At 40.3% G+C, this 11,471-nt stretch overlaps 1 long non-coding RNA gene and 1 pseudogene across 1 annotated transcript; both read right to left on the reverse strand.

The window, feature by feature from the left end:
* Window positions 1-2,351: 2,351 nt before the first annotated feature.
* Window positions 2,352-3,298, reverse strand: LOC115281201 (annotated as a pseudogene).
* Window positions 3,299-5,823: 2,525 nt separating this feature from the next.
* Window positions 5,824-11,454, reverse strand: LOC115281219. The gene is made up of 3 exons (XR_003904168.1): window positions 11,302-11,454; window positions 6,339-6,465; window positions 5,824-5,863 (listed from the first exon to the last, which is right to left on the reverse strand). It is a non-coding gene; the product is annotated as an uncharacterized LOC115281219 (long non-coding RNA).
* Window positions 11,455-11,471: the final 17 nt, after the last annotated feature.

An 11,471-nucleotide genomic window follows, 5' to 3' on the forward strand; every position in this document is an offset into this window, starting at 1 on the left:
AGCCTGGTGCCTGCTTCAGATTCTGTCTCTCAAAAAATGAATAAACATTAAAAAAAATTACAGTCCTTCTAGTTGAAATAAAAGGACTCTACAGAGTAACTGAAACCACAGGACAACATAAAGCTCTCTGAAAGTATAGTTACACAATTACAGAAACCTGTAGTGGAATAAAGTAGGGCAAGTCACATTTATTTCTGCTCCAGACTTTTGCTTCAATAAAAGTATAAAAATCAAATCTAGGTAATATATGCAATATAAAAATAGAATTTATGAAACCATCAATATAAAGTGGATGCAGGTGTGGAGATGATAAGTAGGAGTTTTATATAAAATTGACAATATCAGCATAAAATAGTTTGTTAGGGGCATGAAGGTGGCTCATTAGGTTAAGTGTTCAACTCCTGATTTCGGCTCAGGGCATGGTCTCACACTTGGTGAGTTCAAGCAAGCCCTGTGTGGAGCTCTGCACTAGCAGCATGTATAAAGGTTTGTAATACCTTGAAGATGTTTTAAGTAATATCTAAGGTAACCAGAATGAAAATACATACAGACCGTACATTCACCAATAAATACATGATGAAATTAATTCTATTATTATAATGCCTAACCTAGACAGGATACAACATTCACTTACCACTAATCAAGGAAAGAAATGTGTACTTGAGTTGCAAAGTATGTATGGGTAATACTGCTACATACAAATAGATACTTTTATTGGCAAAGAGCATAAAGCTGACTCACAATTGAGTTAGACTCTATTGTCCAAAAATGTAATGGGTTGAAAAATGGCACTCTAAAACAAAATACACAAGTAAAAACAAAATCACACCTAAATCATGCCATGGAAAGTTTCATACAAAAGGAGCACATTATTATAGAATGTAAAACCAGAGTAAGACAATATAACTCAAAAAATTCTACATATAAAAAGATGAATTATTTAAAGAAAGCATGTGTGTGTGTGTATAAACATATATAAAACTTATAAGCATGTGTATATATATTTATTTATAAAAACATATACATATATATATATATAAATAAACTTGTTTATTTTAGGCTTCTTTATTTTGAGAGAGAGAGAGAAAGCAAAGGCAGGGGGGGAAGAGAGAGACATGGGGAAAGAAAGGATCCCCGCAGGCTCCACATGGTCAGGACAGAGCCCCATGCAGGGCTCGGATTCATGAATTGTGAGATCATGACCTGAGCCCAGGCACCCCTGTGTAGCTATAATTTTCAACTGCGACTGTGTACCCATGAAAAAGGAACATTTTGAATTACTGGTATGTCTTCATGGGCAGTAAAATTGTATAGACTATTCATGAAAATCAACCATGAAAAGCTCCAATAAAAACTTTTCTAAATTAAGCACTTAAGACATTTTAAAAAATGTATTATGTTTATAGATCCCTCCTCTCACACAGAATTTAAGTGTATAATACATTTTTTTAAATGTTTATGTATCTTTGAGAGAGAAGAGACAGAGCACAAGCAGGGGAGAGGCAGAAAGGGAGATACAGAATCTGAAGCAGGCTCCAGGCTCTGAGCTATCAACACAGAGCCTAACACGGGACTCAGATTCACAAACTGACTTGAGCTAAAGTCCAAAGTTTAACCAACTGAGCCACTCTGATGTCCTATAATCCATTCTTCAGAATGATGCAAAGAAAAAAATCACTTTTTACATGTTTTCTTTTAAAGTTTATTTTGAGGGAAAAAAAAAAAAGGAGGAAGAGGAGAGAGAGAGGGAGAGAATCCCAAGCAGGATCCACACTATGGGTGCAGAAGTAGCCTTGAACTCACAAATGATAAGATCAGGACCTGAGCTGAAACCAAGAGTCAGATGTTCAACTTTCTGAACCACCCAACTGTCTCCAAACCTTTCATTTCTATATAAACATCATCAAAATTGTAAAATATGTGCAAGAATCACTTTATTTTAAAAAATCTTTGGGGTTAAATTCAGATATTCTGACGAGAGCAGACATACTAAGGATCCATTTTTTCTGAAGTAAAATTACATTTATATTTAAAACGTTTTTTTTCTAAATATAGGAATTTTACTAAATTTCTACCATACTTCTTATAAAACATCCCCATGTCCTATCAGAAATATGACCTAAAAAAACAAAGGAATTTCATACATAACTAATCAGAAAGTGAAAACATATGCCAAAGTCACAGAAATTCCATACTATATAAGACAAAAAATGATTCAATTATTAAGAAAAAAGGTAACAATTGAGACTTTATTTTAGGCTGTGATTTTTTCTTTTTTTTTTTTTTTTGCCTGGTGAATAAGTTTATTATCTTTATCTGAAAACTCTTCATAGAAAATTGTGTTTGGTTTATTAGCTCTGAGCAGCCTGCTCCTAAGCTCTAAGGAAGCTTGCCTTCTTCTGAGCCACCCGATCTTTCTTCTGGGCAAGAGACATTTTAGGACGGTTCCACCTCTTCTTTTTCACTTCTTTCTTAGGCTTCTTCTCATAGAGTGGACTCTCTCGTATAGCAGCGTGAGCTTTCTTATACATCTCCTCCATCATGTCTGGAGTAACGTTGTTCTTTATGTATTGAGAGAACGGTTCTTGTAAGCATCTTCATCCTCTTCCATTAGGCAACGCATATATCTGCAGCATTTTGACCCATGATGTGCTTCCGATGTACTTCTGCCTTGAACTCCTTGCTTTCCGAATCATAAACGGAACCGTTTGGTACTGTGCGGAATAGACAAGCCTCCAGCCACAGCTCCCTTGAGGACACCAAAAACTTTATTTCCAGTAGTAGTTCTGGCAAGCCCTGCATCCAGATAGCAGGTGAAGGCACCAGGCTGGCCATCAATGCTTTCCACATGGTATTCATCTCCAGTCACTTCTACTTGGCCTTCATATATCTTATCCATGCCAAACCTATTGAGAAGCCTGCGGGCCAGCAGCAGGCCAGTACAATAGGCTGCAGCATAATTTGTCAGGCCAACACCGTACTTTGGGAGTTCATGAGCATAAGCTGCACAAACTATCATGTCTCCTATACGGGCATAAGCAATCTGACAAATGACAGCTCTGTTGGTTACACGAACTATCATCCTGTACTTAGGCGTGTTGTACTTATTTTTATCCTGAATCACCAAGCGTTTCCGGGCACAATAATCAGTTTTACCCTCTCGTTGTCGTCTTCTAAATTTCACTTGATATCTCTTGAAGTAAGCCTTATTCTTGACAACTTTAACAAACCCCATCCTGCGGAACAGAGACCGGCATCCGCGGCTCGCCACAGACCAGCAGGCCCAAAAACGCTCCGCGGGGGGAAAAAGCTAGGCTGTGATTTTCAACTTGTAAATATTCTAGCTCTGGTATGGCATTAATTTATGTAGAATTCTAGGAAAATAATAGGTGCTTTAAATTATTTCACCATTGAGGAATGGAATACATTGAGTGGAAATTATTTTAGTTACAAAATTTTGAAGTTCATTTTCTTTGTGTTAAGCATTTATTTTGAGAGAAGGGTAAAGAGCAAGTAGGGGAAGGTCAGAGAGAGCAAGAGGGAGACAGAAACCAAGCAGGTTCAGTGCTGTCAACCCAGAGCCCTATGTAGGGCTTGATCTTGCAAACACGAAGATCATGACCTAAGCCAAAATCAAGAATCAGATTCTTAACCAACTGGGCCACTCAGGCATCTTAACTTTTTTTCAATATTTATTTTATTTTTGAGAAAGAAACAGCATGTGGGAGAGGGGCAGAGAGGCACAGGATCCCAAGTGGGCTTTGCACTGACAGCAGAGAGCCTGATGCAGGGCTCAAACTCACCAACTCTGAGATCATGACTTGAGCTCAAGTCAGACATTCAACCCACTCAGTCAAACAGGCAACCCAAGAAATGAACTTTTGACATGAAATAAAGGACTGTATTTTCTCATCTTAGGGAGTTTGTTATTTGATCTAATTACTGGGTCTCTATTTTGTATGATTAAAATTAAAGCCTCTGTGGGCACAAAAACAGATACATAGACCAATGGAATAGAATAGAGAAGTCAGAATTGTCCCACAAGTCTATGGCCAATTAATCTTTGACAAAGCAGGAAAGAGTGTCCAATGGGAAAAGACCACCTCTTTAGCAGGTGGTGCTGGGAGAACTGGACAGCAACATGAAAAATGAAACTAGACCACTTTCTTACACAATACATAAAAATTAACTCAAAGTGGATAAAGGACCTGAATGTGAGACAGGAAACCATCAAAACCCTCATGGAGAAAGTAGTAAGCAACCTCCTTGACCTCAACCACAGCGATTTCCTACTCGACACATCCCCAAAGGCAAGGGAAATGAAAGCATGAAACAAACTACTGGGACCTCAGCAAGATAAAAAGCTTCTGCACTGCAAAGGAAATAATCAAGAAAACTAATAGGCAACTGACAGAACGGGAAAAGATAGTTGCAAATGACATTTCAGATAAAGGGCTAGTATCCAAAATCTACAAGGAACTCCCCAAACTCCAAACCCAAAAAATGAATAATCCAGTCAAGAAATGGGCAGAAGACATGAACAGACACTTCTCCAAAAAGAACATCCAGATGGCCAACAGGCACATGAAACGATGCTCAGCGTCACTCATCATCAGGGAAATACAAATAAAAAAGAAACCACACTGAGACACCACCTCACACCAGTCAGAGTGGCTAAAATAAACAAATCAAGAGACTATAGATGCTGGCGAAAAAGTGGAGAAATGGGCACCCTCCTATACTGTACAGCTGCTCTGGAAAACAGTGTGGAATTCCTCAGAAAATTAACAGAACTCCCCTCTGACCCAGCAATAGCACTGCTAGGGATTTACCCAAGGGATACAGAAGGGCTGATGCATAGGGGCACATGTACCCCAAAGTTCATAGCGGCACTTTCTACAATAGCCAAATCATGGAAAGAGCCTAAATGTACATCACCTGATGAATAGATCAAGAAGATGTGGTTTATATATACAATGGAATACTAAATGGCACTGAGAAAGAATGAAATCTGGCCATTTGTAGTACTGTGGATGGAACTCAAGGGTATTATGCTAAGTGAAATAACTCAGGCAGAGAAGGACAGTTATCATATGTTTTCACTTATAAGTGGAATAGGAGAAACTTAACAGAGAGGACCATGGTGGAGGGGAAGGGGAAAAATAGTTAAGAAGAGGGAGAGAGGCAAGCCATTAAGAGACTCTTAAATAGTGAGAGCAAACTGAAGGTTTATGGTGGTGGAGTAGAGGGGAAAATGGGCGATGGGCATGGAGGAGGGCACTTGTTGGAATGAGCACTGGGTGTTATACGGAAACCAACTTGACAATAAACTATAAAAAATTTTTTTTAAAAGCCTCCATAATACTGGAAATGATAGACCAGAAAACTTACAATGTCTCACTCTAGCATTCCTGGGATTTTTGCACCAAACCCAAAGATGCCCACCAGTGCCCTGACACACTCTATACACAAAGCAAAACAGAACTCAGACATGGATTAGCACAGAGCTCCTCAGAAATACAAAGACTTCCCTAAGACCTCAACACAATGGAGAATTAATCAGATTATGGAGGACCTCACTGTGGATGTGAAGCAATATAAGAATGCACTGTGTTAGAAAGGAGATGTCCGGTGTGAGAGGGAGGACATAAACCTAGCCTTTTCAAACTAATTTCCATTCAAGGAGAGCTGCTCAAACCACATTTTAAGGTCGACCTTCCTCCTTCATAACTGGACCTCCCCTCTGCCATCTGCTTCACTCCCATACCTGGATATGAGGCTGCTGTCTCCTTTCTCCTCACATCCCAGACGTCCTTCTTTTCTTCCAGAAAGATGACCAGGTCTGGCTTTGACACAACAAGACCTGTTTATTAGAAGAAAAAAGTATGAGTGTTGTTGGGGATCCTGACTTCTGATCCACTATTGTGCTTAGTAGAGAAGAGAGCACATAGGAGCATCCTAGAAACTATTTCCCAAATGCTGTGGTCCAACAACCCCTTTAGAACACTCAGGAGGAATTTTCCAGTTCAGATCTGACCTCCACTTCTGAATATTACCATGACAATAATGGGTAGAAATTGGTATTTAAGGAATCAGAAATACCATTTTTATGCCACTCAACATTTAGAATTGCCATTAATCTACAGAATTGATGTTCCCCTAAGGAAAAGGAACTAAAGTTGAAAAGGAAACACCAGGAAGATTTTTCTAGGTACAAATCCCTACTTCTTCCCCTGACTGCAGGGATCTCAATCCCAGTCATCCAAAGTGGAAGATTCTAAGAGATGGTCTTCAAAGGAAGGAACAAAACCCTGGGAAGTCTGGAGGCGTCGTCTCACCCAAGAAGAGCAGGTGTCCGTAGTTCTCTAACATCACATCCCTGTACAGTTCCCGCTGGCTGCGGTTCAGGCATCCCCACTCCTCCTGAGAGAATTCTATGGCCACATCCCCGAAGGTCAGCAGTCCCTGCAACAAATACCAGTTACCAAGTGGCCATAGGCAGCATTCATAATGGCAGGGAAAATGAAAGAGGGAGTTAATGTCACCAGCTGGACCCCAAGATCGGACCTTCACAGCTTATGTGCTTATACCCCCTCAACCTTAGTCACACATTTTAACCTCTTCTTTCCACCTTATCTTTTACTTCAGGCAAAGCACCCCATGGGCACAGTCTCCTGTAGTGGAAACAGAAATCATCCAACAAAAGGGAATGACTGCCCCGAGGAAGAGCTTGGACTGGCTCATTTTGAGATTAACCCCTGACTCACACCTGAGCAAATGGATAATAGAGTAAACCATGGAGTGAGGTACAGTTACCTTCACCTCATTACATATATGTGTATAATATTTTATTTCTTAGAGCATAAGTGGGGGTGGGGCAGAGAGAGAAAGAGAGAGAGAGAGAGACAAAGAGAGAGAGAATTCCAACCAGGGTCCATGCTCAGAGTAGAGTCCAGCTTGGGACCCGATCTCAGGACGTTGAGATCGTGACCCGAGCCTAAATCAAGAGTCAGACACTCAATGGACTGAGCCACCCAGGAGCTCCCTTTCACCTAATTATAATACCAAAACCTCCACCCAAGGAGGAACACACATCTCATTTTCTATGAAATGTACAGAATATATTCACTATGAAAATCTCATTTACTATGAAATATATAGAATATGTATAAGACTGAACCTTATACTTAACTCTACCTATGATGATGGCCACCCCTTTCTAAATATCCACCTTCACCCTAAATGAAAGGACACCGTTCCCCCTTCTGTGAGACTGCTTTGGAAGTTACAAGAAATGGAGATCACAGGGAGTAAGTCATTTTTCGTCTCATATCCTCACATGGTATAGCTTTTTTGTGACTCATGAAGGACTAAACTCAGGTTAGCTCAGTTATATTAGGAGAACTGGTTTCATGCTTTCTGAGGTAAAATTTGTAACAGTCTTATCCTCTAATATATTCTTTACCTTTGAGGTAAGAACCTTTATAAATACTGCATTTATTCAAAAGAATTTGTAAAATGAAGGCTTCAACACAGTCATATACATTTTTTAATACTGTATTTACATCATACAGTGAATGTGGTATATATGTCTTAAATGGCAAAGTTTTGGTGACTTACATATGTATTTAGCATATTCTAATGTGAATTAGAATTTCACAACACCCCATTAGAGATCTTGTTAAAATGCAGATTCTGTTCAGGAGTTCTGGGATGGGGTAGGCGTCTGCATTTCTAACAAGGCATTAGTCTATGGGCCAAGGGATACGTATTTCAATAACAGACTGGAAAAACTCAAAGCAAGAACTCTTGGAGGATTTCAAACTGAATGGGTTTTATTCTAATTACAGGTTCTGTTAGAATAGCAAGAAAGAAAACAAGCTTTCCCAAGCATTTGCTGATTAGTAGAGAGCATCTAACAGTTTCTCATAAATTAAGGGAAAACAATAATAATCTAAGAGAACAAATTATTCTTCTATTTTTAGTCAATATTTTGTCAGTCATCCAGTACATGGTAGGGATCAGGTTTAACACAGGTCATCTGACCTAGACTGACCTAAAATGACAGACGTCAATATGTAGAGGGGACCCTCCAAAGCAATGTTCATAACAGGTGTCAAACGTGAGAAGAATGATGGAAAGGAATAGGTATGCATACAAAATTGGTCTACCTTTATACATTCCATGCTCATATCCATAAATATAGAAAGAAGTGGGATAGACAGTAAATGTGATAAAGTAAAAAAGTGTAAAAGTGACTAAAACATTTTCAATGAGGGACACCTGGGTGGTTTAGTTGGTTAAGTGTCCACCTCTTGATTCCAACTCAGGTCATGATTTCATGGTTTATGAGTTCTGTTCCCACCTCAGGCTTTGCGCTGACAGTATGGAGCCTGATTGAGTTTCTCTCTTTCTCTCTCTCAAAAAAAAAAAAAAATCTTTTTTCAATGACATGAAACTCCTACACTCAGTTGTAGACGAGATGATGCTTGGGTCTTTTACTCACACTATCAACACAAGCTCATGATATAAATAAAAGTTATTATTTCTGAGTCTAGAATGATGAGGGTCACTATCAGAAAAATTTTCAACATTAGCACAGAAGGCTCACATAAGCATCAAATAAAGGTGGGTTCTGACTTTTTTTTTTAGAAGTTTATATTTTGAGAGAGAGCATGGGTAAGCATGGTGTTTGATAGAGGTAGAATAGAGAGAGGGAGAGATCCCCAAGCGGGCTCCAGCTGTGACTGGGCCACCCAGGTACCCCTGGTTGCTTGCTACATTTTTACAAGGTCTCGTGACTGCTGGTATATCTCACCACTGCTTAATATTGAACTGAATGATGAGTACCAGAGGAATCTTGGGGAGTATTCTTACAAGTAGAAATTGAGGGGTGCCTGGGTGGCTCAGCTGGTTAAGCAATTGGCTTCAGCTCAGGTCATGATCTCACGGTTCATGGGTTCGAGCCCCGTGTCGGGCTCTGTGCTGACAGCTAGCTCAGAGCCTGGAGCCTGCTTCGGATTCTGTGTCTCCCTCTTTCTGAGGCTCCCCTGCTTGTGCTATGTCTCTCTCTCAAAAATAAATAAAAGATAGGGAAAAAATATTTTTAAGTAGAAATCGAAAGAAACATTTAATTTGAACACTCCATGCACCTACCCTCTCTCTTGAACATATAAACTCCATGCAGCCAAAATACAGTTCTTTCGGCCCGCGAGTCCTGTCCCTGCGCTACTTGAATAAACTGTCTGGCAGCCTACAAGGTCCTATTGAACACAGTACTCCAGCTTCCCATAACATAGTATTTCCTTTAAAGCTTTTTAAAAATTATTTAAAAAATTTTTTTACATTTCATTCTTTTTGAGAGACAGAGGGAGAGACAGTATGAACAGGGGAGGGGCAGAGGAAGACACACAGAATCTGAAGCAGGTTCCAGACTCTGAGCTAGAGGTTAGCACAGAGCCCCATGCGGGGCTCGAATCAATAAATCATGAGATCATGACCTGAGCCAAAGTTGGACACTCAACCAACTGAGACATCCAGGCACACCTTGAATTATTTTTTAAATTTTGTCTTTATTTTTTTGAGAGAGAGAGACAGTGCACAAGTGAAAGAGAGGAGAGAAGAGGAAAAAGCTACTATCAGGAGGGACAGAGAGAGAAAGAGAGTGGAGGGAGAGAGAAAGTCGTGGCTCCTGCTCAGCTGATGTGGGGCTCCAGCTCAGGAACGGAGAGATCATGACCTGAGTGGAGGTCAGGTGCCCCTCACTGAAAGCTTTTGTGTCCTTCATCATTTGTGTTGTTTTATTTTGGGATTTTAAGACATGCAGACCTGTTAATTATGGGATTTTTCTTTTCTTTTTTTGGAAATACATTGAAGTAAATAGAGTTTGTCTCATGACTTTAACTTGGCGGGGGGGTAGAAAGAAAAGAAGTTTCTGAAAGGGATTTACATGTTAATGATGTCTCAAAGGACACTGGAAGCCTGACTATTGTCAAGCTAAGCCAGCTTTTTGCCTCTAGGAAAGCATTAGCATTAAAGCAGTTGTGAATTCCTGGAGAAATCTCTCCCTCTGCCAGTCTCAAGTATTCAGTGGGTTGCAAGTTGTAAGAAAATTTAATTTTATCTACATTTCTCTTGCTTTTATTTCCTCAGAAACTGCAAGGAAGGGGTGACTGGGTGGCACCATCAAAGCTTCTGACTTTTGAATTTGATTCAGGTCAAGACCTCTTGGTTTGTGAGTTCAAGCCCCGTGTCCCCTTCAGTGCTGACCCTGTGGCGCTTCCTTGGGATTTGTGTGCTTGCTCTGCAACTCTCCTGCTCTAGCTCATATGTGCGCTCTCGCTCCCGAGATAAACTCCAAGAACATAAAACTACAAGAAAAAAAAAACTACATACATACATACATACAAGGAAAGAAAACCTAAGTGAAAGAAGTTTCCAGTTTAAATATGATGGTGTCTGGAATCGCTTAGGGAATCTGCCTAAACTCGGTTCAACTGAGAAGAAGGAAAATATGAACATTACAGGGGAGAAATCTGGCAGAGAGCACCAAGCCAAGTAAAAAAAGGTAACAATGGCTGTAAGGAAACACATTGAACTCAGTGCCTAAGGCACACCTCAGGACACAGGATCATGAGTGTGTTCTTGTGACCCCCAAGCAGTAAATCAGAATATAAACAACTTTGAGGAGAGAGTGGATTATACACCTTTCAGTAACATATACTTACTACCCATGTCTTGTAATTTTTAGAATATCCTAAGGTTTCTTTTCCACATCCTAAGGAGCAGGAACATTCCCGGTTATTCTGTGCGTCCTATCCATCTTATATTTGTGCATTTTCATAATCCTACTCTACCCAGAGCAGAGAAAGCATCCAAATCAGACATAAATGGGAACGGTTTTCCTTGAGTGCATCCCAGGACCAGATCCCATCAGTAATAGGAACTTTGACTCGACTCCACAACCCTCCCCTCTGGATCTGTCACAAAGGGAATATTTTCAATACTTGTAAACATTTAATTCAAAGGGGCAACTGTTGTTGCTCCTGGAAGCCGGGTCAGAGAGGAGGGAGAGAAGTCTCTGGGGTGTAGGGGAGGAGTGTCCTAAACACCTAACCTTGCAAATTATTTCTGAAAAGGTTAAATATTATGTGGAAACATAAAGCAGAAGTATCAGAACTGAACAAGAAAAAAAAATCATTGGCATTTAAGAACATTTTTCATTGAGAGAGAGAGAGAGAGAGAGAGTGCGCGCGCGTCCCAACGGAGGACAGGGACAGAGGGAGAGAGAGGAAATCTTACGTAGGCTCCCAGCTCTGCAGGAACCCTGACGCGGGGCCGGGTCACAGGTGCCTGGGATCACGACCTGAGCAGAAACCAAGAGTCTGATGCGCAAAACGCTGAGCCACCCGACTGCCCGGCAATTCCTGCAAGCTTGGAATTTCCCCAGAAAAAGAAAACAGGGCCTCCGG

Source organism: Suricata suricatta, chromosome 16, assembly GCF_006229205.1.
Source record: "Suricata suricatta isolate VVHF042 chromosome 16, meerkat_22Aug2017_6uvM2_HiC, whole genome shotgun sequence".
Lineage (NCBI taxonomy): Eukaryota > Metazoa > Chordata > Mammalia > Carnivora > Herpestidae > Suricata > Suricata suricatta.